Source organism: Protopterus annectens, chromosome 16.part0 (genome assembly GCF_019279795.1).
Source record: "Protopterus annectens isolate FY-2018-M chromosome 16.part0, PAN1.0, whole genome shotgun sequence".
Taxonomy (NCBI): Eukaryota; Metazoa; Chordata; order Ceratodontiformes; family Protopteridae; genus Protopterus; species Protopterus annectens.
The window spans coordinates 39,131,380-39,158,646 of record NC_056750.1 but is presented as its reverse complement, the minus strand read 5'-3'; the positions used below and the strand labels follow the sequence as shown (position 1 = coordinate 39,158,646).

Below are 27,267 nucleotides of genomic sequence, written 5' to 3'. Positions count from 1 at the left end.
GTGCTGTGAATCAGGGCCTGGGTCCCTGTAAGGCATGGTGTGCTGTGAATCAGGGCCTGGGTCCCTGTAAGGCATGGTGTGCTGTGAATCAGGGCCTGGGTCCCTGCAAGGCATGGTGTTCTGTGAATCAGGGCCTGGGTCCCTGTAAGGCATGGTGTGCTGTGAATCAGGGCCTGGGTCCCAGTAAGGCATGGTGTGCTGTGAATCAGGGCCTGGGTCCCTGTAAGGCATGGTGTGCTGTGAATCAGGGCCTGGGTCCCTGTAAGGCATGGTGTGCTGTGAATCAGGGCCTGGGTCCCTGTAAGGCATGGTGTACTGTGAATCAGGGCCTGGGTCCCTGTAAGGCATGGTGTGCTGTGAATCAGGGCCTGGGTCCCTGTAAGGCATGGTGTGCTGTGAATCAGGGCCTGGGTCCCTGTAAGGCATGGTGTGCTGTGAATCAGGGCCTGGGTCCCTGTAAAGCAATAGACCAACATGGGAATGGAGGGGCAGTCTGTTTCAGTAGTACCCTACAAACTCACTGGTCTACAAGACAGCAGGTACAGTCTGATCTCAATAACTTCAAGGAGAAAATGGTGGAAGAAAGGTGATCAAGCACAAGTAAAACTTAACCCTAAAGGAAAAGTTCTCAACAAAACTGTGTCACCAGTTATCTTAAATCTTAAATGGTGGGTTGGACTTACAGAATCACAGCAAAAGAACCAGCTGGAGTTACAGAATCACAGAAAAATTACCTTTTTTTTCACAAATCATCCAAAATCACTCGTCCAAGATCTATATTCTGTACTTTTGTACCAGCGTGAAGGCTGCAGGCATAAGAGGCAGAAGAAAGTACAGTTTTGTACCTACCATAAATGTAGATGTCCGATAGGTATGCATCTGCAGTCCTTACATATGGGTTGTTCTGCCTCAGGCAGCCCTTCGGTTGGCCGGATTCCAAAGTCTGGGTCCGGCGTCGGCTGATGTCGCCCTCTCCCCGACGTCAGAGTGCCTGGGGTATAAAAGCGTCAGCCGACGCCATCTTCCTCAGTTTTTCTTGCCCCAGATGCCAGGTGCCCTCTAAGGAAGGCTAAATTTGGAGAGATCCAAAAATTCCAAACATGCACAGTAATATAAAACAAATACACCATAATAGATAACCCCAACTAGCTATAAGAGGGTTAAGTACCCAGGAAATACCACAGAGGGGAAGGAGGGAGGGTAAACCTGACTGCAGATGCATACCTATCGGACATCTACATTTATGGTAGGTACAAAACTGTACTATGTCCTTCAAGGATGCATCTGCAGTCCTTACATATGGGTAGAATACCATAGCCAAGCTGGGGGTGGTAGGATCTAAGAAAGGGATGGTGTAGCTAAAATGCCCTGCAGGACTGCCGTAGCAAAGCCTGCTCTGGATCTGGAATATAAGGGTAAGTTGTAATGCTTGGAAAATGTATGCATGGAGCTCCATGTAGCAGCTTCTAAAATGTCCTTGGTAGCCACCCCTCTTAAAAAGGCTGTGGAGGTGGCTGTGGCTCTGGTGGAATGAGGTCTAATGTTAGCTGGCACGGTTTTGCCATGAAAAGAGTAACAGAATCTAATGCAATTCCCTATCCATTTTGAAATTGTCTGTTTGGAAATTGCTTTTCCTTGTACCCCAGCAGCATGTGCTACAAACAGCTGGCCAGATTTTCTGTAAGTCTTAGTTCTGTCCAAGTAGTAGCGCAACTGTCTGTGATGTCCAGGGTATGCAGAAGTTTCTCCCCTTTGTTCTGTGGATTTGGAAAGAAGGTAGGCAGGTGAATAGTTTGGTTCAGTGAGACCCTGGATACCACCTTTGGCATGAATGAAGGATTGGTTCTCAGTGAAACTCTGTCCTGATGAAAAATAAGAAATGGTTGTACTGCCATGAGGGCCTGCAACTCAGATACTCTTCTTGCTGAGGTTATGGCCAGAAGGAAGGCAGCCTTCCAAGACAGGAACTGTAGTTCTGAAGATGCTGCTGTTTCAAAGGGAGGTAGAGTTAATTTTTCCAACATGAAGTTAAGGTCCCATGTAGGCACTGGTGGTTTCCTTGGAGGATTGATGTTTTTAACTCCCCTTAGAAACTGCCTTAGGAGAGGATGAGAAAAGACAGCTGGATCAGTATTGTATTCTGCTGAAATTGCTGAAGCATGGATTTTTATGGAAGAGTAAGAAAGGCCATTGTGGAGCATTTCTACCAAGTATTCCAGGATATGTGCCAAGTTCATCACTGTCGCATCTAGGCCCTTTGTGGTGTTCCAAGTGCGAAATCTTTTCCACTTTGCTGAATATGCCTTTCTTGTGGAAGGCCAGCGAGCTTCCATGATGATGTCCTTCACTGTCTTGGATAGCTTATCCTGGTGAGGAGTCAAGGTATTCTCCAGGCTGTCAGCTGCAAGGTTTTCAGGCTGGAGTGCAGTTTTGTAATTGTGTTGTGTCAGAAGTGGCCATTGTGGTAAAGGCCACGGTTTCGTGCGTGACATGCTCCTTAATAGTGGGTACCAGTGCTGTCTGGGCCAGTCCGGAGCTATCAGAATCACTTTGGGCTGCTCTGTCCTGATCTTCAGTAAGACCTTGGTCATTAATGAAAGAGGTGAGAATGCATACACTGTTAGAGTATTCCAGCTGAAAGAGAGGGCGTCCACTTTCCATGCTTGTGGGTGGTATGTCCTTGAGCAGAATTTCTTCAGCTGATGGTTGTGTTGGGAGGCAAAAAGATCTATGTCCGGCCTCCCCCATGATTGTGTTATCTGAAGGAAGATGTCTGGGTGCAGCATCCATTCGTGTGGATCCATGATATTTCTGCTTAGGCTGTCCGCCAGTATATTGTATTTTCCTGGCACAAACTGGGATTGCAGCTCTATATTGAGTTTTAGGGAAAGTTCCCAAAGATTCATTGCCAGCCTGCAAAGAGGGTAGGAATGAGTACCTCCTTGCTTGTTTATGTACCACATAACTGTGGTATTGTCTGTCCTTATTAGCAGGTGTCCTTGATGCAGAAAATGTTTGAAGGCCTCGATTGCATGTATCGCCGCCAGCATTTCCTTTTGGTTTATGTGCATGCGCAATTCTTTCTGTGACCATAGTTCTTGGATGCATCTGCCCTCCATGTGTGCTCCCCATCCATGGTCTGAAGCGTCCGTTGTAATGGTTTGGCTGATTATTGGTTTGCTGAAGGGCAGACCCCTGTTTGACTGGCTTGCTTGAGCCCACCACTGAAATTCCTTTTGAAGGCATGGAATGAGTGGTATCAAAGCTTCTAGGCTGTGACTGTGCTGGCACCATAAACTCCTTGGGTACCATTGTAGTTTCCTCATATGTAGCCTTGCTTGTGGAATCAGAAGAATGCAAGATGCCATGTAACCCAGGGCCTGCAGGATTTTCCTTGCAGTCAGCTGAGTTTGTTTAGTCAGATTTTTGAAATAATCCGGTAGTTGTCTGTTTTTCTTCCGTGAGAAAAGCCATTTGGGTGGTTGTATCTAGTTTCGCACCCAGAAAAATTATCCTTTGGGATGGAACAAGTCTTGATTTGTGAATGTTGACTGTATATCCCAAAGCCTGAAGTAGGTGGATGGCATAATTCAAGTGTTTTACCAAAGTTTGTTGGCTGTCCGCTTGTATAAGGCAGTCGTCCAGATATGGGTATAATTTGAATCCCCTGAAGTCTGCAGTGTGCAACTACTGATGCCAGGCATTTTGTGAATACTCTGGGTGCAGTAGATAAGCCAAAGGGCAATGCTGAGAATTGATAATGCTCTGAACCTGCAAGAAATCTGAGGTGTCTTCTGCAACTTTGTCTGATAGGGACATGCAGGTATGCCTCCTTGAGGTCTAGAGTTACCAGCCAAGACCCCTTGCCCAGCATGGGAAGGAGTTGCTGTAGGGTCAGCATTTTGAATTTTGGCACAATGAGATAAGTATTCAGTGCGGACAAGTCGAGAATAGGCCTCCATTGTTTTTCTTTTCTTGGGACAAGGAATAGTCTGGAATAAAATCTTTGGCCTTGTTCTGTGAGAGGAACCTTTTCTATAGCTTTCATTTGCAATAGGTTGGAAATTTGTTTTAAAGCCTCTGCCTTTTGATTTGGTGGCAGGTTTGGCATGCCTTTTCTTTTTGGTAATGTATGAAAATGGAACCTGTATCCTTTGTCTATTATTTGCAGTGTCCATTTGTCCCTTGTAATACTGTGCCAATTTTTTGAGAATAAAGATAACTTTCCGCCCAAAGGTGCTTCCAATTGAGCCCTGGTTGGCGGGGTCAAGGTAAAGTCATTTGAGTCTGTCCTTGTGGAGCAGTTGTAGGTCCTGCACTACCTCTCTGGTTAGGAGGCTGCCATTGACGTCCTCTGTAGGAGCCTCTAGCTTGCCCTCTACCTCTGGCACGCCTGTTCTTGCCTCTTTGAAATCTCTCTGTGTCTGGAAAGGACCAATTCTTAGAGGGCCAATTTCTGCTGAATCTTGGTGGTTGGACCTGGAGAAAATCTTTGACTGTCTGCACAGATTTAGCTTTTTCCTCAAATTTCTTTAAGACCTCCTGAGCAGTGGAGCCAAATAACTTTTGCTTTTCCAGTGGTGCATCCAGAAGCTTTGCTTTAACATGATCTGGCAGAGTTTGTTCCTTCAGCCAAGCATGCCTACGTATGACTGCACCTGTCATTGCTGACCTACATGAAGCTTCCAATGCATCATAACCACACTGCAAGAAATGGTTGCTAACCTGTTGGGAGTTATGTACCAGATCCTGCAGTGGCTTGCAATCTAGGGGTTCAGGTGAAGACAGTTTTTTATGCAATTCATCTAACAAATACTCTTGGTACTGTATCATATGGAATTGACAATTTAATGCCCTCATAGAAAGAGTGGAAGAAGTATACACTTTTTTACCCCATCTCTCTAAAGCCCTGGACTCCCTTTCAGAGGGGAGTGGATTTTTAGTAGTGGCAGATGCAACCCCTTTAGGGCCTTGGGAAATAGTTTCAGGGTCAGCAGAGTGGGCCTTGTAAAGGAAATGATGCGAGTCCGGGACCCTGTAGTACCTATCGGGTTTGACAGGAGCCGGAGGAAGGGAGTCAGGGGTAATGCTAGACTCAGAGTACACATCATCAATGACATTCAAAACAGGAGGAATAGCCAAAGGTCTATGCTGAGGTAAATGCAAAAAAGTCCTTAATCTCTTCCTGGAATCAGAGAATTCCTGGCCCTGCCATTTGAAATGCTCTCTCATGGAGTGGTGGGTCTCCCCAAAGGACAGCTCTTCAGGAGGGGAGGCAGAGGGAATAGATTCCTCTGCATCAGAATCCTCATAGGCCGTAAAGGCCTCCTCCTGGTAGTCTGAAAGAGCAGAGCCATCTGAGGCCTCATCAGAGGACTGGGGATCAGTGGGCACAACCCTGGGCCTTTTGTCTAGAGGAGGTTGAGAGCCCCTGTCCGGATGTGGCTGAGGGCCCCTAATTAAAGAAATAAGGTCCTCAGCTAAACTTAAAATCTGTGAACCTGTAGTGGATCCCTGAGGAATAGCCTTGGGAGGCAGAGATTTTGGCTGTTTAGCAGCTTTAGCCCTTGTGAATGCCTTTATGGACATGGATGCAGGAGGCCTGGCTGCTCCACGTGCTGGCGTAGTTTTGTCTAGGGAAATGGTGTCGGATGTTTCCGGAACACTTGTTTCTGAGGGAAATTCTATAACCGACTCAGAAGAGGCCTCCAGGGCCGAGGTTGTCGGTTGTGCGGTTTCGACGGTCGGAAGTACCAAGGACTCGGTTTCAGCAGAGACACTCGCGGTAGGCCTAGGCGTGGTTTCAGCCAAAACCACGGTCCGCGTGTGTCGGTCCTTGTCCTTCCATTTTTTGGTTAAAGGAGAAGTCGGAGTCTCCGACGGCATATTGTAACAGTAACTAGCCCCAAAAAATTCCTCTGCAAACTCCGCCCGACGCCTAAGAGTGCGTCGGTTGACGGAGGCACAGGCTGTGCAGGCCGAGACGTCGTGGTCTGGGCCTAGGCAGGGGAGGCAATAAGAATGGAAATCCTTATGAGATATTTGTTTCCCACAAGTTAAGCAATTATTAACTTTAAGTGTTTGATCTGACATCGGCTGAGGCAAGAAAGAGTCCCCAACGGGGTACTTAGCTTTTGAAGTCTTCGGTAGCTGAAGTTACAGGAGCTGGCCGACTGGCACTTGCGAACTGCTTCTGCTTCGGGCACCACACGGCAAGAAAGACTGAGGAAGATGGCGTCGGCTGACGCTTTTATACCCCAGGCGCTCTGACATCGGGGAGAGGGCGACATCAGCCGACGCCGGACCCAGACTTTGGAATCCGGCTGACCGAAGGGCTGCCTGAGGCAGGACAACCCATATGTAAGGACTGCAGATGCATCCTTGAAGGACATCCACTAGGATTGACAGCCATGAAGTTATATTAGCAAAGGTGGTGGTGATCACAATGTTGAACTCTGTAGCCATTACCTTAGCTTGGTTTGTGAAAGGGTTAATGCCCAAATATTATAGAAATACACACACATTTATACCTACAGGTATGTGCGTGTACATCACACACACACATGTACATTGCTCAAATATCACTCCCAAAACACTAAAAAGGAGGGGGGAGGCAACAGGTAAATCTCCCAGAAAAAGATCTGCCAATAACGTCCAGCTGCCATTCAGGAATGCAAGGAGTGTGGAGGCTGCAGTAAATTGGGATGATCAGCTACAGGTGGACTCCTTTAACAGCACGTGTGGAGTTGTGCTGTAATGGAATACAGACAGGTGGATTCCTTTAACAGCACATGTGGAGTGGTGCTGTAATGGAATAGAGATGGAGCACCACTAATTTGTATTAACAGAGGTTGGGCAGACTGCAGTCCTAAGCATTGAGTATTCCTTTAGCTCCCAGAGCAAAAATTGATACATCTATGTATAGTTCCTAAAACATGGCCTGTAAGAAGTGAAAGGGGATGTGGGCAGACTTAGAAATAATTTCTGCTGTATCAGCAGTAGGATTGAAAGTGGAAGTTCCTAGACAGGTAATACTATATGTACCTACTTCTTCAAACTCTATGCAAGCTGATCATAAACATGATTTGTGTGAAATCAAAACTGTTGATATAAAATTAAAGACATCTTTAATGAAGTACTATGTAAATTAATACATAACGCAGCTCCATCTGTCACTTAAGTGAGACGGAGGAGGTCACACAAGTAAAATCATAAGAAGGTCCCCACCTCTAGCTTAAGGTGAGAGAAAAAGTGACGCAATGTACAATGTAGAGTACCACTTCAACAGCTAAACATGACATGAATGGAAGGTAAGCCAAATCCTCAAAAAAAAAAAAAAAACGTTTCTATCAGCAGAGGCAGTTGAAGTTTGGATGTTAAGTGAACAATGCACCCCGAGAGAATATTTGTATCATGTGACATTCCTTTGTATCCTAATCAGGAAGGGAAGCAGGGTGGTGTGTAACACCAGTGAAGGAGAGTGGAGGGTCTGACAATGGCAAACAAAAACCAGGGTAAGGAATTATAGGCAAGCTCCATGGGGGTGAAACATTAGACCACATCAGTGTCAAAATTATCATCATCAAACTAGAGGAGACAGAATAGTAAAAGGAGATGAAAAGGTCAGTGTTGAGAAAGAAGCCATCTCAGCATTGAGTATCAATACTGAACTCAAAAAGTGAATTCAGTGCTGATGGAAATGAAAGGCTGAAGCTACTAGGGATGGTCAACTACGAAAAAGCCAACACATTGAGAAAAATTAACACTAAATCTCTGCATAGACAGTGGTAAAAAAGGGCACAAGGCCAGTGTGAGAACATCAGGCTCAAAGTAAATCCATATCACCACTGATGTAAACCAATGCTGACGATGAAGGTCATGAAAATGACAGGCTGTGCTCGACTCAACTTCAAGCCAGAAAAGACTATGAGAAGACAGCTGGTAATTGGCCTGGAATCAGGACAGGACAAAATCTACAATGCCTTCAACACCACATGAGAATGTAATTTTCCTGATGACAGATGTCTGGGCCAAGTCAAATTCAATGTTGATGTGAAAGAATGGGAAGTAAAGGGCACAGGCCATTTTTATATTCAGCCTTATCCGACACCAAAGCCAAAACACAGCTGGAGGGGAAAGGGAAGACTGAGAAGAACCATCTCATATGTAACAAAGAAAATCTTTATATGTCAGCAAAGCAATTTAAACGATGCATATTCCAAGCAAAGAGGTAAGCACAGCCAAAAACCCAGAGCTAAGCATTTCTGTATATAAAGGACAACATCTAAAATCTATTGTCCATGTTAGGGTGAGAGCCATACACATAAAAGCACAGCTAACACCAGAGCTATAGCAGGTTTGGTTACAGTGACAAACTGAACTGGCTCAAGAAAAACATTTATACTCTCAGACGGCTGCCTCAAATGTTCATATTTCACATTTGAAGCACAAAGCACAACTACAACCCAGAAACAAGTATTGTAGCTAAAACCACCACCCGACAAAACACATCCTATGTTAGAGATAACAGCTACCAAAAAACACAACTGATACCAAGGTCATTAACAAGCTGGTTGTTTGTCTTTTCGGCTTTTCCCGGTTAGGGGTCGCCACAGCGGAACTCCGGTCCGCTAATGATTGGCAGTCAATTTTTATGGTGCCGAGTTGCCAGCCCGACACCCAACCTTCAGCAAAGGCATGCCTTTCACGCATGTCTTTTGGAGGCCACTCGACCGCAGGGAGGACATGCAGACTCCACACAGAAGACGCTCCAGCCGAGAATCGAACAAGAGAACCTCTTGCTGTGAGGCAGCAACGCTACCGCTGTACCATTCATTAACAAGCTGGTGAAAGTGTCAAACTGAAAGTAACAGCTCATCTATGACAAACATTTATGACCATGGAAACCAGGTTAAAAATGTACATTGCAACTTAGAAGTAATAACCAATTTACAGTTGTATGTAGTGGGGACTTGTAAGACAGCGAAGATGCATTCAACATCTAACCAAAGGAGACAAAGAAACATTTTCATTGACCATGATCTGAACACAAAGGAAACTAAACATTTCTGCAACAAGAATCTAACATGCAGAAAATAGTGTACACAGAGGGAAAGGGAAGCAGAAAAGCTAAACTTTCAGATACTGACCCTGAAACCAGAATCGACACAGCTGAAGGTTGCAAAGCCAGAGGTTATGTCAGGCTAAAAGTGAATGTTTGTAAAAATGTGCTTATGCTAGGTTGAAGTAAGCAAGCAAAATGTATTTCTCTTGTATGTTGTTTTTCTCTTCTGCTTCTGGGATGTTGATATGTAATGTATATGTTACCTAATAAACACTTTTGTTTGTCCAGATGTTTAAGGACAGAGTCAGGGGCTAGTTCTCAAACAAGATGACACCTTCTCCCAATATAACAGCCAAAGATGAAACAGCTCTGGAATACAATGGTCACAAACTTTTAAAGACCCATTTGAGATGCAATTAAAGAAGAAACAGAAGTGAAGGTACCGGGACCAGCTTTTACTGTTGTGATGAGTGTAACCACACACAGTTGCATTGCCCATATAACAACATGGCTAATGATAACAACAAAGTTCTGTTCTGGAGAAAGTATAAGAATATATATATATATATGTATATATAAAAGGGCTGAATTTAAGAGAGTAAATATAAGCTGGGAGAGCTGAATGCCACAACTATCAGGTTATATGTTGATGCATTGAAATGTTCTTATAATATCTGTAGCAACAATGAAGTCACACAAGGACTTTGGCTATACAATTGTGACTTAACGAAATGTTGAGAGACTAGTGTGGACTTGCTGTGAGAGCATCCTATCCGTGGAAATTAGCTAGTCATTTTAAGGTACAGTACTCTTTGTAGCAGCTAGCTAGGAAAAGTACAGTTGTGTACACTTACCATACATGTAGATGTTCCAGTGTATTCACTGTTGCAGTCATTACATTTGTGTAATCCTGCTGGCAGGTTGCCCTCAGTCCGCCTGAATTCCAAAGTCCTGGGTCCTGCGTCAGCTGCTGTCGCCACTTCCCTGACGTCAGGTTTCAGAGGTATAAAAGATGCGTCTGACGCCATTTTCTTTAATTTTACTTGCCCCAGATGTCAGGTACCCTCTAAAAGGGTAGCCAAAATTTATATATACATAAAAACATGCACCAATATAAACTTTACCTTCATCTCCCAGCAAATACACCACATAGGTTGTATAAAACAGAGAAGGAAAGATAGGTTCCATCAGAAGAAAGGGGGATGGCGGGTGGGTAACCTGGACTGTAGCAGTGAATACACTCGAACATCTACATTCATGGTAAGTGTACACAACTGTACTATGTTCTTCGTGTTTCACTGTTGCAGTCATTACATTTGGGTAGAGTCCCAAAGCTATGGATGGGAGGCTGGAGCTAAACAGCATTAGGAGCGGCTATGAGGCCCTGCAGAACTGCAGTGGCAAAGCCTGCCCTGGATTTAGAGTAGAGTGGCAGATGATAGTGCTTTGTAAAGGTGTGCACTGAACTCCAAGCAGCAGCCTCTAAAAAAAATGTCCTTGGTTGGTACTCCCCTGAGAAAGGCTGCTGAAGTGGCTGCAGCTATGGCTGAATGTGGCCTAATTCCCTTAGGCACTGGCTTGCCATGGTGTAAATAGCAGAAATGAATGCAAGGGCCTATCCACTTTGAAATAATCTGCTTTGACATAGCCTTTCCTTGTGATCCTGCAGCATATGACACTAGTAATTGCTCGGTCTTTCTGAAAACTTTGGTTCTGTCCAAGTAGAATCTAAGCTGTCTGTGTACGTTCAAAGAATGCAGAATTCTCTCTCCCTTTTTCTGTGGATTTGGATAAAAAGTTGGCAGATGAACACACTGGACACCACCTTAGGCATAAATGTTGGGTTTGTCCTCAGACTCTGTCTGGATTAAAAAATGATAAAAGGTTCCACAGCCATGAATGCCTGTAGCTGTGAAACTCGTCTTGCAGACGTTATTGCTAGGAGCAGAGCTGTTTTCCAAGATAAAAACTTTATATCAGCAGTAGCAGCTGGCTCAAAAGGAGGCAGGGTGAGTTTTTCCAAGACATAGTTGAGGTCCCATGCAGGCATTGGTGATCTCCTTGGAAGCCTTACATTTTTGGCTCCTCTGAGGTACTGTTTTAATAAGGGATGAGAAAAGATTAGTGGCTCTGTATTGTAATGAGCCGAAATGGCAGAGGCATGAATTTTAATAGATGAAAAGGATAGGCCTTTGTCCAGCATCTCAGTTAAGTAATGCAAAATCTGAGGGGATATTTGGCACAGCTGTATCAGTTCCTTGTGCCTGGTTCCAAGCAGAGAATCTCTTCCATTTTCCAGCATAAGATTTTCTAGTACTAGGCCTTCTGGCCTCCAAAATGACATCCATCACAGCTTTACTGAGAGGTGTGTTTGGTATGACTACATTATCTGCCATGCTGCCAGGTTTAAAGTCCTGAGTTGGCTGTGGAGGATCTGATTGTTTTGCTGGGACAGTAGATGAGGTATTTGAGGTATGGTCCAAGCTGGGCATTGAGACAAGTTCTTTAGGATTGGAAACCAGTACTGTCGGGGCCAGTCTGGGGCAATCAGTATCATTTTTGGCTTCTCCTGTCTGACCTTGAGGAGTACCTTGGGGAGGAAAGGCAGTGGTGCAAAGGCATATACTGATTGGTTTTTCCAGCTGAAAGATAGGGCATCCACTTTCCATGCTTGTCTGTGATAAGTCCTTGTGCAGAATCTTTTTAGTTGGTAGTTGTGAGGGGAGGCAAATAGATCTATGTCCAGGCATCCCCATTTCCTTGTTATCATGCTGAAGACTTGTGGATCCAGCTGCCACTCGTGGGGATCCATGAGGTTTCTGCTTAGTTCGTCTGCCAGAGTATTTTTCCTTCCTGGCAGGAATTGTGCCTGCAGATTTACTTGGTTAAGTTAATGCTGTGTCCCACAAAGTCATGGCTAGACTGCAAAGGGGGTAAGAATGTGTGCCCCCCTGCTTGTTTATATACCACATGACCGTGGTGTTGCCTGTCTTTATCAGTAGTTGTCCCGGATGAAGAAGGTCCTTGAAGGCTGTCAGGGCATTCTGAACCACTAGCATCTCTTTTTGATTGATATGTAGATGCATTTAGTTTGTGGACCATGTGCCCTGCATGCACCTTCCTGCCATGTGGGCCCCCCAGGCATAATCTGATGCATCTGTTGTTAGTGTCTACTTGGCTGGGGGGAATGTGAATGGCTGTCCCTTGTTTTGGTGACAAGCCTTTGCCCACCATCGAAACTCCTGTTGTAGGCAAGGAATGAGAGTAATCATTGTTTCCAGGCTGTGACAATGTTGAGTCCAAACACTTTTTAGGTACCATTGAAGTTTCCTCATATGCAGTCTTGCATATGGAATTAGTAGGATGCAGGATGCCATGAAGCCCAAAGTCTGCAGAATATTTCTTGCAGATAACTGGGCCATTGTTGCCAACATTTTGAAATAGGTCGTCAGTTGCCTTTGTTTGTCTGGCGTGAGATAAGCCATCTGGGCAGTTGCATTTAAGCTTGCACCCAGGAATATTATCTCTTGAGAGGGTACTAGTTTTGATTTCTTTTCATTCACTGTGTATCCTAGGCATGTTAGAAGTCTTTTCACAAACGCCAGATGCTGTAGAAGAATGAACTTGTTCTCTGCCTGAATTAGGCAGTTGTCCAAGTAAGGATGTATTTACATTCCTCTTTGTCTGCAGAATGCAATTACTGGTGCCAGGCACTTTGTAAAGACCCTGGGTGCAGTAGATAAGCCAAAGGGCAGTGCAGAGAATTGGTAATGCATTGAGCCAGCCTTGAATCTGAGGTATCTTCTGCATATTTGTCTGATTGGGACATGCAGGTATGCCTGTTTTAGGTCTAGAGTCACCAGCCAAGCACTCTTGCCCAACATGGGCAGAAGCTACTGCAAAGTCAACATCTTGAATTTTGGTATATCCAGGAATGTGTTCAGAATAGATAGGTCCAGTATTGGTCTCCAGGTCTTGTCCTTTCTGGGTACCAGGAACAGTCTTGAGTAAAATCCTTGTCCCTGCTCTTGCGCTGGTACTTGTTGAATGGCCCCCATGTCCATGAGGGATGAGACTTGTTTTTGTGCCTCTGACCATTGATTTTTTGGCAGATCTGCCCAGCCGTTTGCCTTTGGCAGTGTTGGAAATGGAATTTGTACCCTTGTGACACGATAATTAGAACCCACTTGTCCTGGTTTATGATGTGCCAATTTTGCGAAAAAAGTGCTAATTTCCCCCCTAAGGGTGCTGCCTGGAGATAAGTGCTTGGTGCAGGCAGGGGGAAGTCATTGAGTCTGTTTCCTGTATGGTTGTGATTTGTCTTCTCCAGCTTTGGAAGTAGAAGCACCCCATTGCTTTGACCTGCAGGAACCTTGCGTCTGTGATCTCCCTCTAGGGCATCTGGATCTGCCACTTTGAGGTCTGTCTAACACAGGAAAGGACCAATTCTTTGTCGGCCAGTGTCTACTAAACCTAGGTGGCTGTACTTGTAAAAAAATCTTTGACAGTTTGCATAGATTTAGCTTTGTCCTCCATTTTCTTTAACACCTCCTCTGCCTTAACACCAAACAAAGTATCATGCTGTAAAGGTGCATCTAATAATTTAACTTAGACATGATCAGGCAGATTTTGTTCCTTTAACTAAGCATGCCTCCTAATTACAGAACCTGTAACCGTGGCCCTGCAGGAGGCCTCTAAAGAATCAAAACCACATTGCAAAGTATGCTTTCCAACTTGTTCAGCTGCATGCAAGAAATCCTGCATTTCCTTGTTTTCTGCACATTCAGAGTTTAATAACATTTTCTGTTTAAGCAATGCCATGACATGTTGCTGATATTTGAGCATGTGAAACTGACAGTTTAAGGCCCTTATAGCCAAGGTAGCAGATGTGTAAACCTTTTTCCCCATCTATCCAGTGCCCTAGAATCTCTGTCAGAGGGGGTAGGGTTTTTTGCAGTGGAAGCCTTAACTCCTTTGGCACCCTGTGAAATAGTTTCTGGGTCTGCAGCAGGGTTTTTAAAAAGGAATTTATGAGAGTCAGGAACCCTGTAATATCTGTCAGGCTTAACAGGAGCTGGAGGTAAGGAGTCAGGGTAAGACTAGACTCCGAGAACACATCTACAATATCTAACACAGGTGGAATGGCTAGTGGCCTGTGTTGAGGTAACAAAAGGAAATCCCCGAGCCTCTTTAGATTCTGAAAAATCTTGGCTCGCCCAGTGGAAATGCTCCCTCATGGTATGCAAGGTTTCCACAAATGAATAGTCCTCTGGAGGAGAAGCTGAAGGTATAGATTTCTTCAGCATCAGAATCCTCATAGGGGGGGAAGAGAATATTCCTGATCAGAAGAGGAATCAGAAGAAATAGAAACCTGATCTGAAGATTCATAGTCAGTCTCTTGCCTAGGCCTCTTATCAGGAAGGGGATGGGAACCCCTGATCAAGGTAATTAAGTCTTCGGCCATTTTGAGCATCTGTTTTTTGGGCATAGAGGCCTGTCCACGTGGCTCTTGAATTTGTTTCTTTGCTTTAGAAGGTGCTTTAGTCTTTGCCTTTGAAGCGGAGGTTGGTTTAATGTAAATATGCTTAGGTCTGAATACACCTTCAGAAGCCAGTGCATGCTCAGCGGCTCCGGACCCATCTAAAGGAATAGTATCCGAGGCTCCAATACCTTGAGATTCCAGTGGCATGGCCGACTCAACGTGGGAGTCGGTAGCGGCCTGTGACTCTAAAGTAGCGGACGTCAGGGGCTGCGAAAGCACCTCACTGAGAACCGGTGAACCAGCAACTGGCTTAGGAGAAGCTTTGTCGGTTTTGGGCCTCGGTTGTCTCTCTCTCTCCTTTTCTTTGCGTTTTTTCTGAACTCCGGTAGTCGGATGGCTATCCGACGACATTTCTGGATAATTAAACTGGCATCCAAAATAGTTTAAAGAAAAATCATACCGACGCTTAATAGTGCGTTGGTTAAATCTAGCACAAAACCGACAACCAGCAACGTTGTGATCAGTGCTTAGGCAAGGAATACAGTAAGAATGAAAGTCCTTATGAGGTATTTGCTTTCCACAAGAAATACAATTATTAACTTTTTCTGACATCGGTCTGGAGCAAGAAAAAAGTTTCCCCAACGGGGTACTTAGCTTTATTGAAGACTTCGGATCTGAAACTCGAACACGAAAATCTAAGGAGTCGGCCGACCGGCACTTGCGAACTGCTTCGGGCACCGAGCGGCAAGAAAGACTAAAGAAAATGGCATCGGCCGCATCTTTTATACCCCTGACGACCTGACGTCAGCAGGGAAGGGGCGACAGCAGCCGACGCAGGACCCAGGACTTTGGAATTCAGGCCGACTAAGGGCAACCTGCCAACAGGATTACCCAAATGTAATGACTGCAACAGTGAAACATGAAGAAATTCTTAGATAGCTGGAATAAGACCTTTCTGTATGCATTCTATCTGCGTTTATTATACCTTCTTCTTTGTGTGTCAATTTATGTATATTTTATTTGGTATTTGTGCTACTTTCTTTGTTGCCTAAGTAAAACCTGTTTTAATTATCTTTAAACTATTGGGGCTGGTATTTATTTATTACAAGAGTATTTATGCACAGATGCTTAACTGAGAAGAGTGTAACCATTTACACTGAAGAATAAACTGTAAGGGCCATATCTATGATACTGCTTCAGCTGACTACCTGTTAAGTGGCACAATCAAAAGCATACAGGTAACTGGAAGTCTCTGACTTTCTTCATAGTGGTGATAATACTACCAGGCCCAGGAAGCAATCTGTGTGGAACTGGAGCATTCAGCAGCCTTCCCTGGAAACTGTGTGCATGTGTGTGTGTATGTGAAAAATAATAGAGTGAAAGGTGGTTACTGTGGATAGAGGGATGCTGGGAGATGCTACTTCATGGAGAGAGTGGTGTCACTTTGCAAGTGAACAGTGTGCAGTCTAATTTGGGTGTGGAGCTTAGAGACCCAGGACAGCAGAGCACAACCCCTCTAAGAGTAGTGCCAACGTTATGTTCTGTGGATTATTTATTGAAACAGACTGGGTAACAGCATCTCACATTTAGTGGCATTGCTTGCCACAAGGTCATCACAACGGTAACAGAGAGAAGAAACAAGAAAACAATGAAACTGTCAAGAGACACACTAACAGAAAGTTAAAAGAAGGCTAGGGTGGTTTATAGATGTAAACAAACCCTCCATGTAGCGAGAGAGACCTTGAGAGGGGTCCCTCTGCACACAGGCATAGAGGAAAACAGGAGATGTTTGGTAGCTAAAGTCCCAGCTTCAAGTACTATGGACAGAGGAAGATGGACCACTCCTATCACATCCATGGCTGTCTCAACTATGATATAGATATGAGAATTATGCTGGATTTTTTTTTCAAATTGCTCTATGAGGTGTGAATCATAGGGAAGATATGAAAGGCTCGCAAATGTTCAAGTCCATGGGAGTGACAGGATATCTAGCTTCCATAAGGCCTCATGAGGAATAGGGGAAAGACAATGGTAGGAAGTACATTTTTTTGAGATGTGCGGTAGAGAGGTCCAAATTGTGGCCTGCTCCAATTTTTCAGCAATCTCCCAAAGAATCAGAAGATCTGGTTTGCATTCCTGAGCAAGTGTGAGACGTATTCTTAGGGTGTCTATCATAGGTTGGTACTAGGCTATCGGCCCTAGGGCCTACACAAGCCTAGCTATAACAATACCCTGGCTATCAGACTCTAATCCTGGAAGGTGTACTGCAGAGAACTGAAAACTGTGTGAAATGATCCACTGGTAGCTCAGAAATATCTTTTTGCAAAGCTGGAAAGAGCTGGTACCTTCCGTTTGTTGATATACCACACTACTGTGGGGGTGTCTGTACTGATTTGAAGGTGATCTAAAATAACATTGCCCTGAAATGTTTTCAAGGCTCTGAACACTGTTTTCATTTCTTTCAGGTTGATGCAAAAAGGCCTTTCATGCTAATACCAAGTTGCCCTGAATAAACTGTAGACATGCACAACCAAGGCATAATCCAAAGTGCCTATCAGTTAATGAAATATTTAGCAGGAATTACAGACATATGTCTTTGGAAAAGTGCATAAAATTGATTCAACAGGAAAACTTGAAAAAGGAGAAAGTGGAATTACTGCTTCCACTGACTAACAATTTCCAGATACTTGTAACAGCCCAGCACAGTCTTCCACATATAACGGAAAAAATGAGAACGCATGTAGTCCGCAGCTTTTATCTACTGCTGTGCTTAATGCTTTGCTGTTGAGAGAAACCGCTTTGCACATTTTGAAAATCCATTTAATTTGCCCAGAAGAAGAAGGATTTTTATTAGAACCAAGTCTAAGACAGCTCCTAGAAAGGTCTCTAAAGCTACACAAGTCAGACAAGATTTCCTGCAAATCATGGCAATCCCTAAAAAGTACATCAAAAGGATTGTTGGGGTGACATTACAGCAACTGTTCTTGGAAGTGGAACTCTGGCTAAAAATTGCCCAAACACAGGAATACAGCTGTGTTTTGCATGGAAAGATGTGTGGACAATGGAAATGAAAACATTTTGGCACACATTCTGGCAGGCAAGCAAACTAAAAGTGATGCCTATCTCAAATCTGTAGAACTGCCTGTGTGCAAACCTTAAGGAATGTAAATACAAGCATTTTGGGTGTTCAGTGTTGCACACAAGATTCTTTTTTCTGCAAATGGGAGAATCACACTTAACCACAGCTTTTTGAATTGTCTGGACAAATGTGTTTCAAGCTGGCAAGTGCAGTACCACAGGTCTTATATTCTGTCCTTTTTGGGACTACAGAGAATCTGGAAAGAAACCTAGTCATTCCTGAAAGGGATAAAAACAGCTCCGTAGAAGGATAACGCCCTGACTCTGGTCCAGGTGACCTAAGTTCCATCAGTGGTCCACGTGACAGGAGCTGTGGGAGGACGGTATAATGGTTAAGGTGTTTAACCTTACAGACACAAGGCGCAGGGTTTGATTCTCACATGGGGTGATTGGTTAGGCTTAACATGACCCACAATGGCAGCTAGCCTAGTACTAATCTATGAACCTATGAGCTGGCATGGGAAGGTCAGGCATGTCTGCACTCAGGGATAAGGGAGAGACCAGGACTGTGCACTGCAAAAATACCTCAGAGGTGGGCACTGACACAAACAGCAGCTCATGGATGGGCAACTCAGCCACCAATCAGCTAATGAAGTAACCTTCCTTGCAGGTGCACAGATATGTGCACTTGTGATGTGCGTTGCTTGTCCCCTGCACAAGGCAAGGGTTATGACCAATAACAAATATGGCCTCACTGTCAAGAGTGCTGACAAGTGCAAGAAGCACTGCTGAGGTTACCTGTATGATGGCCTCAACTGGCAAGCACCCTTCTCACTGAGGAATACCCAAGATGGGGGAACAAAGAGCTTAGCTGTTGGGGGATGCTTCATGGCTGGCAGGGGTAGTATTTCTTTTTTGTACAGATAACTCAAGTAAAAATGTCTGCATGACAATCTGAATTAGTGACAGGAATATTAAGTGAGTAAGTGATGGAGGTCTCTATGGATTTTCTACTGCACAACTCTAAGCTGTTGTGTGTAAACCTAAACTGTCTTATGTTATTGCATCCTGTGCAGAACGGTGACATTGAAAATGGACTTCCACGGGATATGGAATTGGGTACATGGGAGGAATATAGGACAATCACTTGGAGGATCTTTTCTTTTCCTGTCCGTCCTAAATCTACGATAAGTGATTGTTTCTGCTTATACTGTTGCCTTCAATCCAGTTGATTAAGTTCCTTACAAACTGTGTAATGGTGGCATGAAATAGTTACTTAAGTAACTATCACATTTTACTTTTCTTTGCTACATCTTCAAAGATGTACTGTGCTGGTTGCCCAAAGAGCAAATCCACAATAGTGGTGCACTAGAGTTTAATTTTCACTACAGTACTTGAGTTCACATAGCATCACAAGCAATAGCGAATGAAATACAGAAACAGAAGCAAAAATACAAAGATCAAAATTAAATACAGTCAGACAATGGAAGTCAGAGGTAATTTAAACAAGAACAAACTACTGTTTAAAAATTAAATGGTGTCACATGCCAGTTTAAATAAATGCTTTTTGAGAATCCACTTTTTCACAAAGTGAGAAGGTTCCTTCGTCAATGGGAGGAGATTCCAGAAGCATGGAGGCCATTAACTAAAAGAATTACCAGAGACTTCCAAACATAGTAGGGGTATCTGCAACAACCCAAAAGTGAGAAAGCAAGGTCCTACTTGAACAGCATTGGGAACCCACAGTGTGTATGGTTACGAAAAGCAATAGCAAGATTTCACAAATCACGTAAGAAGAGACCACCGAGGAACTCCTCTCCAACGTCTTCAGCATAACCACCTGCCATAAACCAGGCATGCTCTCTCAGAACCACCATAAGCATATCTAACAATATTGTAAGAACACTCAATACATCAACTCATGACCTAACAATTTTGGCAGTCAGCTTTCCCAGCTTTACTCTCTTAAATTTGGCCCTTTTACATGTTTGTGCCTTTCGGCTTTTCCCGGTTAGGGGTCGCAACAGCGGAACTCCGGTCCGCTAATGATTGACAGTAGAGTTTTATGTGCTGGCTTGGCGGGCCTAACGCACAACCTTCAACGAAGGAACGCCCATTCACGCATGTCGCCACACAGAAGACGCTCTAACTGAGAATCAAATGGGCAACGTCTAACTGTGAGGCGACAACGCTACCGCAGCACCACCACCGCAGTTGGCCCTTTTACATATATTCTTAGAATTTCTCCAGAGCAGAACTTTGATGTTATCATGTGAGCCATGTTACTATATGGACACTGCAACTGTGTGTACTTACAGCCATATTACTGGACAAATACAGAATTTTCCCAGAATTTTTCCTTGGGTAAACGGCAAATATTGGAGGAGTGATAGGAGGAAGAAAGAGGTATTTGGGAACATATTTTCTGGGAGTGTAATGAGGGTTGGCAGACATTAAAGATTCCCTGTAGACAACTCTGTCAGAGATACTGGGTGAGCAAATTCGTGTAACTAAGGAAATGATTTGTTTGAACTATGATACAGAATTGGAATTGCCTAAACATGCTAAGGCCTTGCTGAGTGTAATTATAGTGGCTGCCGCAATTACTAGAAAATGGAAATCAAAGTCTAAACCAACTGTACTAGAAGTAGTGAATATAGTACCACAGATAAAAATAATGAAATTGGGATCTTTAGAAAAGGGTAGGAGCACATTACATAGAAAAAATGGGAATTGTGGGAACAATACATGCACAGAAGGAATAAGGTTTAAAATAATGCAGGATTTGAATCAGCTATGTAATGTTTGCCTGACAATGACTGAATAGATAAGTGATGTATAATGTTTGCAACTACAATTATGTCAGTATGGTTTGTTTTCATTTATATAAATGCATGATTGCCTATGTCAAACTTAATGATTTATAATTTTCCCATGCCTGCCAAGCAACTTGCTGGATTACTTTCCCAATATTGACTGTGCACGCCAGCATAACAGGGGTGCTGAACTCCTGAGTGTTCTGTCCAACAGATGAGATGTTAAACTGAGGTCCCAGCTGCCCAAGCTGGTGGTAGCTTAGGTGGATGTAAAACAACCCAAGGTACTTTATCAGACAGTATGGGAACTTCCACTGCGTCCTAATCAAAATTCTCCTAATTAGAAAGAATACCACCTTGGGTCTCTTCTGGAAGGCAGACTGATCGACTGGAACTAACCCAGTCAACAAAGAATAGACAAACTTTAACTCCCTGTCTAAAGAAAAGTGGCCAGAACTGAAATGTCGAGGAGTCAGACAACAGAAGGATCTGCCTTCTGACTTTATAAAGAGCCCCCTTATTAGTTACAGCTCTTTCAGGAACTGGAGGCCAAGTATCAGACTGTTCACAAAGGACTCTTATTAGTTACTACTTTTTCAGGGACTGGGGGGGCAAACATCAGAGTGTTCACAGGGGTGTTTCATAACATTCATGGAATGTATGACAGAGGGGATAACCCAACTTCCATTACAGCAAACTCACTATCTAATAATGTGCTTTCTTTGGGGGAAGAGTAGTTTCTCAAGGGTCAGAGGAGCATCCAAAGATCTCTACTACACGCAAATCACACTTAGTGCATGTTACATATAGTATTGGGTGCCTGGCAACTAACAGTAGCAATCTTCATGGTGCAATTAGGAAATGTAAGGAATTTAACTCATTCCCTCCAATGGAGCTCAGGAAGTTTGCACTGTAACTTCCAATAGGCGAAGCCTAAGCCTTTTGACAGAGTCAAATTATGTCCTCACATTTCAAACAAATGTTCATATCTCTGGAACCACAAGGATTATTAAAGTATAAATGGCAACCTCTTCAGTACAAACTATTTTTATAGTGGCAGTATTCCTTAGGTTCTAGGTCTTAAACCGAAGTTTAAGTCACAGTAAACACAGTAACTATTACATTTGTAATATTTTGTAAACATCTTAAAATATCTCAGCAACCCCTCAAGTTACACACACACTGCCAGCAGCATTTTATTCATCTAGCTGAGAGCTTTCATATGAGGCTAAGGAGTTGTGTCTGTATTACTTGGCTGCTGAGATATTTGGAAAAATATGAAAATGATATCTATATAAATTAATATAAAAACAACAGTTAGTATCTATTTACCTGCACTAGACAGAGATCAATTAATGTTGTTGAGTTTACTATTGTGCATGCTTTAAGATGAAATCTTTTAAAACCTTGTAATAGCATGGTTTTGGAATTATTGATGCAACTATGAACAAGCGATGTTTGATGCCTAGAGGCATTCTAGGCATCAACTGAAGATGCAGCTGGAGGTATCACTAGGATGTAATTAGTTAATAAACTTATAAAGAACACTGCTCCGGCACTATTAAGGCTGCCCTTTGTCCACTCCTTTCCAACTTTCTAGTTCACTGAGTGTGCATAAAACGGCATCAACGAGACGAAGATAATTTTATAGTTTAATAACTTTAAAAAGAGTATAACCAAAACAAAGACAAAAAACAAAGAACAAGTAGATTTAGCGCTTTTGTCTCCTTTACGGAGACTTCATCAGAATCTGTAATCCACTGTTCAATTCTCTTTTTATACCATCCATAGTGTATCTAATTAACTAATTAGCTAATAAAACAGAGAATCACATTTAAAGAAACATTCCTTTAAAACATTAAAAATATACAAATATAAAAACATACAAATATAAAAATACATAAAATTATATATAAAAAAAAAATTTTTAATATTTCTAAAAAAATTTTTAAAAATATACATGTGCCTATGCTGGTTGTTATTAGGTGGAAAACCTGCTTTTCTACAGCTGCTTGACACTTTTTAATGTTTTAATTTCTTTCATACTTTTAAAGTGGTTATATCCATTGTATATTTTATACTCAGTTTTAAACTTTTTTACCGACTTATTACAGGCTATTATAGGGTATTAATTTACTTATTTATTTATTTTATTTATATTAATATTACAGTTGATGTATATACAACAGGTCAATGATGTATATATGTGTACAATACAATATATGTAATATATACAATATCTTCTATATATATTATTTATTTACACATACATCTAGTTTTAATATATAGCATATATTTACATTTATATTTATACCTGTATAATTTAGTTATATTTTGGTTTCAATTGATAAGATATATATATATATATATATATATATATATATATATATTTATACATATTTATATTTACATTTGCATTTATATTTATAATCATGTTTACATTAAATTACATACAATCTATATTATAAGTTTTTTAGAGAACCAATTTGTATTGAGCCTTTGTTTTATTCCAACTTATTATGAACTTATAATGATATTTATTAACTAGTGCTTTTGAACAACACCTGTGTTTTTCAGCACAGGCTATATCCATATATTTAAGAGCAGTATGAAAAGTAAAGGAATATTTCTTTAAATGTGATTCTCTGTTTTATTAGCTAATTAGTTAATTAGATACACTATGGATGGTATAAAAAGAGAATTGAACAGTGGATTACAGATTCTGATGAAGTCTCCGTAAAGGAGACGAAAGTGCTAAATCTACTTGTTCTTTGTTTTGGTTATACTCTTTTAAAGTTATTAAACTATAAAATTATCTTCGTCTCGTTGATGCCGTTTTATGCACACTCAGTGAACTAGAAAGTTGGAAAGGAGTGGACAAGGGCAGCCTTTATAGTGCCGGAGCAGTGTTCTTTATTGGTGTATTGTGCTTACTTTTTGGTTACTAGTTAATAAACTTCACATAAAAGGCTTTTTCTTAAAAAGATAGCATGGAAGGGATAATTTTTCCTCTAACTTTGATTCAGTGAAGTTTGCTGGCACAGGCAAAGGTTCCCAGTTTTCAGTGCAAGAAGCAGGCCTATGCTGGTTGAAAAGTAAGGGAAGAGACCAACACAGCTTTATAGCAGTTACAAATCCACTTTTTTCTTACTTTAAAATACTATGTAGTACAGAATTTGTAATCAGTAACTGGTGGAAAGAAAGAAGGAATGCACACGCATAGCTGTGAGGGTCACATGTTCTGAAGTGACCTAAGAAATTCCTGCATCTGTAAAATAACTATTTGCAGACTCTATCAAGGAGTTCTCTTCTGAACTCATTCCAGCAGCTTGGCATCTCTTTCCTTGCATGGTCTCACAACTGCATACAATCCTCAAGATGTGGATAAGCAAACTCCTGCAGAGTGGAAGCATTAACTTGCTTTCTTCTGTACTCTATCTCCTTGAGAATACACCCTACTATTTGGTTTTCTTCTACCAATTCTTTCCTTCCTGTTCTCAACTCTCAATTTTTCACAGTATGAAGCTTTCTTTCTTACATTTAAAAGTCTCTTTTAGCCTGGCACTGTGGTGAAGGATGGACTGAAGAGGCATAGCCTGCACTTCTCTTCCTGGGGTGGGGCAAGGAGTGTTGTGTGCATTCTGTGCACACAGAGACAGTGCGACTTCCATGGAGGAGACCAGGAAAAACTAAAGTTGCATACTTACTATAAAGGTAGATCCGTGTTGTCTGTTTCCATCCTTCCACAACAGATCTTAGATCTAACTTCAGATCAGCCTTCTGCTGCTTTTAGACTTCATGGTCCACAGCTCGGGTTCCTCCCCTTACCCATAATCCCCTCGTGTCCCCAATACTTACATGAAACAACCATAGCTGAAATTATTAAATCAAAATAAAATAACCAATCTCCGGGATATAAAAGGATGTCTGAGACCAAACAATATTCTGGGGCTGTAAGAGTGCAATACCTTGGTCAAGGGCAGGTTGTACTGACATATCACACACAACTGAAAATCTTCCATGAAATGGAAAGGGGGCAGTGGGATAGGAGTTGAAGGAGGACAGAATAAAAACACAGATCATTATGTTAAGTATGTAACTGCCTGATGTTGTTTGTTCTGTCCGCTCCTCAACAGATGGGTCAGAGTCCCCAGCTATTTAGTTTTGAGGGTTGTCTCCAAGAAGGATATTCTGGAGGATGGCTGAACCATAAGTTGCCTTATTCCTGGATAGCAAATCCAGCTTATAATGGGAATGAAGGTTTGAATATCAGTCTGGGTGGCAGCAGCTCAAATATCATCAACTGAAGCCCTTGAAAAGGAGGCCGAAGAAAGTAAGAGATCTAGTAGAGTGAGACTTAACAGGTCTGGTAGGGTCAAGCCTTTTTTCTTATATACCCAAGGAATACAGTCAGCTAACCATCTAGCTAAGGACACTTTCAAAACAACTTGACCTAGTTTGACTTTGGATAAGGAGACATAAAGCTGGTCTGTGTTCCAGAGTGTTTTAGGCATGATGGAAAAAGAAATGTAGTTGGTGATGCATGTTGAACACATTAAGCACATCATCTCTTTACCTGAAAAATCTGCAGTGAAAACTGGTAGAGTAATGCATTGCTTAAGGCAGTCTTCGTAGCTACCTTGGGTACGAAAGATGGATTTATCTTGTAGAAGACAATGTACAAAGGTTTGCAAGACAGAGCTTGAAGTTCAGACATGTTCTGAGCTGAAGTAATTGCAAGAGTGTTTTCTAGATCAAAATCTTCATATCCACCCTGGCAGCAGGTTCAAAGGGTGCCTGTGTTAAAGCTTGGAGCAAAGTAGTCATAGCTCAAGGTGGGGCAGGATCCACAAGTGGTGTCCTAAGCAGGAAAGTACTTCTCAAGAAAGCTTTACATAGTTTCAGGGATGTTAAGGTGGAATGTGTTTTCTCCAACATGAAAGTTTGAAATAGCTACTAACTGAAACTTAACAGTAGAGCAACTGGTCCGATCATGAAAAATAGAAGCTAAAAAATCAAAAAACAGTGAAACAGGAGCTGAAAAAGGATCAAGACACATTTGGGTGGCCCAGACAGAAAACCTTTTCTAATTACTTTTCTAGTAGATGGCTTTTGGGAAGAAGTGAGAATGTGGAGAATTTGGGAAGAAAGGCTACACTGACTAGATATCATTGGAAGTGCAGAAACCAAGTAGTTAACGTTAGGGCTCAAATGTCTGGGTGAGGAATGCAGGACAGGTGAGAGACAGAAGACCTGAATTGGGGTCCAGCACCCAAGGCGGGTATATTAACTGAGGCCAGATGAGGGGAAACCATGCCTGTTGAGGCCACAAGGGGCAATGAGAATGACCATGACCTTCCTCTGCAAAGCTTTCTGTAGAAAGTTTGAGATCAGTGGAGGAGGAAAGGCACAATGGAGAACGGTGGGGCCAAACATGCATTAGAGCATCACTTAGTGACTTCCCCATCTGGAGGGATCAGGGCAAAGAACCTGCTGCATTTGGAGTTGATGGAAGAAGCAAAAAGATCACAGCATGGGTTGCCTCACTGATGAAAAATTTGTTCTGCCACTACTGGATTGAGTGACCCCTCCGGAAGTAGTAGAATTGATCTTTTCAACCTGTCCACAAACTATGGACTTCCTTTGTAAGTGCACTGCTATCAGAAAGCAGTTGGAAGTTATCGCCCACTGCTACACTCTCAAGGCTTCTTGACACAATGGGTAAGGATATGTTCCCCCTTGTTTGTTGATGTACCAGACTAATGACATGTTCACCTGGACAGAAATCATTCCTAGAGAAAGGGCTGCCTAAAAGGCTTGCAATGCTAGGGGGACTGCCTTCATCTCCAAGACATTGATGTGAAGTTTGGCCTTGGATAGGAATCACCTGCCTTGGATTAGCGTTTCTATGTAATGCTCCCCGTCCATGTTGGGAAGCATCTGTGGTCACCATGGCTTGGGGGGGTGAGGAACAAAGGTCAGCCCTGGAGAACCTTGGGAGATTGAATCCACCACTTCATCTGGGACCTGCAAATGTCTTGTCAAATGAATCTGCAAACTCATGGGTTGATATCTGATGTACCACTGAACTGTCCGTGATCTCTGAACTCTCAGGTAATATCTCGCTAAAGGAACTAAGGTAATGGAAGCCACCATCGACCCAGAAGTGGACAGGGAGAACCCTTGAGACTTATGGAACAACAGCTTCTTGCTCCTTTACTAGTTTCCAGAGAAGGTTCTTGGTGGGGTGGGGGGGGTGGGGGTAGAAAACCATATTCCTATGGCAGAAAGGGTTTCCCCTTCTTGTTGACTTCTGGAGAATGCATCTTTGACCCTGGATCTGAAAACAGTCAAACCATCATAAGGGGCATTTGCAAATCATCACAAAGTCACACAAGTGCATCCAACCATGTCTCCTTATGGTAATGCCTGCACCTGCTGCTCAAAGTTTCCTTGGTCACAGTGGATATCAGATGCATAGTGGCATTTGACAGGGACTATGCTCAAAGTCCACAGTTTTCTTGTCCTCTAAAGACATGGACTCAAGAGAGATTTGGATAGCTGCTCTGTCATAGCTTTCTGAAACCTTCTAATATTGCTAAATAATTCAATGACCTTAAGACAGCTTAAGCATAGACTCCCAACCCAAACCTACCTGAATCCCTAGACTCTATGTTAAAGGTGTGGACAGATGAGTTCTCCTCTGTGACCTCTTTTTTGGTGGCTGCTGCTACCACCATGGTGGTCCACTGCTGCCTGTCTTTAGGATCAGCAAGATACTTACCAGTTTCATTTTGGGTATTGTTCCTTCACATCCATTTTTCTTT

At 42.7% G+C, this 27,267-nt stretch overlaps 1 protein-coding gene across 1 annotated transcript in view; it reads right to left on the bottom strand.

Moving 5' to 3' along the window:
• Nucleotides 1-27,267, bottom strand: part of RAPGEF1 (Rap guanine nucleotide exchange factor 1) — a 2,911,094-nt gene that overhangs the window by 1,950,514 nt on the left and 933,313 nt on the right. The window lies entirely within an intron of this gene.